The following is a 1,812-nucleotide window of genomic DNA, read 5'->3' as shown; positions in this document are numbered from 1 at the left end:
AGCAGCCGGGAAAGGTCTTCCCCACAGTCAAGCAAAGGAGCTGGGCTTTCCTTGCAAAGGCAGCTTCCCACTGCACCGTTCCGAGGAGGGTGGGATGCAAAAGCCCGAGTGTTTGCCCTTTGCCCCTTTATTCCCCTGCTGTGATCAACCCGGGCAGCAGGACAGGAGGGATCTGTGTGATTTAAGTAGAGAGGAAAGGAGCAGATAAGGACACGGAAAGCAATGAAATGAGAAGTTGGAGTCAGGGGAAGTGGGAAGCTGACCTAAGGAGCGAGGAATGTCATTGGGGACTTTGGGGTGGGGACACACGAGCTTGGCAAAGAAACTGGGAGAGGAAGCCAGGAAGGGAGGGTGTGGAAAGGCTGAGAATAGACGGGGACCAGAGGGAAAGTCTTATTCTGGGGCTGGGCTTGTCTCAGGTTTAGGAAGAGGACTGGGTCCAGAAACCCGGTGAGTGGACCATGGTACTGGTCAGGGAAGGGTTCAGGAAGCAGAGTGGAGGGGGGGAAAGTTGGAGGGCATTGGGCTGAAGGCGTTGTGCTGGGATGGACAAGAGACAGGATAGCATGCACCCACCCAAGCGTGCTCCAGCCTCCAGAGCTAGAATGGCACCCGAGACAACTGTGTACTGACCATAACGCTGTCTGCAGCTACCTTTCAAACATCCTCTTCAAGACAAGATGCAAGACCATGCTTTCAGCTTCTTTTGTGTTTGAGAACGTGGCTGAAATGTAGGATAACACTGTTAGGTAGGGTGAAAAGTGAAGTCAGGAAGGTGAACCATGAGGTATACACCTGAAGAAATTTGTGTGGGGGTTTTTTTCTGCTTTATCATGATGTATTATTAAGTAAGAATCACGTTTTATGGCTAAAGAGTTTGTCATCAGATCCTTACTTTGCAGTGTAATTAATCCATTAGGTCATAAATTTCAGCAAATACAGTAGTAGACTAGTTTTAGAATCGTATCATAAAAAATAGCACATTATGAATGAAATATAAACATGTTCTCTTATTTTATCTTCTCAATTTTTACCATTCTTAAAGAATTTAAAAATTGTAGCAGAGATTTTTCTATTAATATAATTTCTAACCACTGGCACAGATGAAAACAGTCGATCACATCATGCTTCAATATTTCCATGCATTTCAGGCTGGCAAAATGTGATAGCTCCTTTGATTCTTAAATCCTTTTGTCAGGGAAAGTAAGGAAAGGTGAAGAAAGATTGTCTTATCACTAGTATATTTAGCTGTATAATGTAGTATATGAACTTAGTAGTCAGGTGGAAGCAAATATATCGTCACATTTTCTAGTTAATTTGTAGAAAGAAGAGAGTGTAGGTAGAAGAATGGTTTGCCACAGTAAACATTCTAGTAAGAAGTTTACATCTATTGACAAAATTAAACCTATTTTACTACAGAACACTTTCTACACTTTTTCAAATACCCTGATGCAGTTTCAATGCAGTCAAAAATAATTATGGGCCAATGAATTATTTCCCTTTAGTTTTATTTCAGGAGTGTAATGAAATGCAGTCTTTGGGTGAGATAAGAAGGATAGTCCATCTTAGTTTGATTTGTTATTAGATTATTTTTTTTTTCAGTTTGGCGACAATGTAAATTCTGCACCAGAAGGAAGTTTGACCAATGTTGCTCAGCGTTCCCCTGCTGAAGTTGGATTGGTGCATTCAGCCTTCCTTGCAGTTACGTGACAAATAAATGAAAAAGGTGTCTCAAAACGGGACGGATGAGCGCTCTGCTTTTGTCACTTACAGTGAGGCCCTGCACAGTCGCCCCCTGAGCAGCTTCATTCC

Source organism: Charadrius vociferus, unplaced genomic scaffold (genome assembly GCF_000708025.1).
Source record: "Charadrius vociferus isolate BGI_N301 unplaced genomic scaffold, ASM70802v2 scaffold13, whole genome shotgun sequence".
Classification (NCBI taxonomy): domain Eukaryota; kingdom Metazoa; phylum Chordata; class Aves; order Charadriiformes; family Charadriidae; genus Charadrius; species Charadrius vociferus.
Note: the sequence above shows the minus strand (reverse complement) of the source record.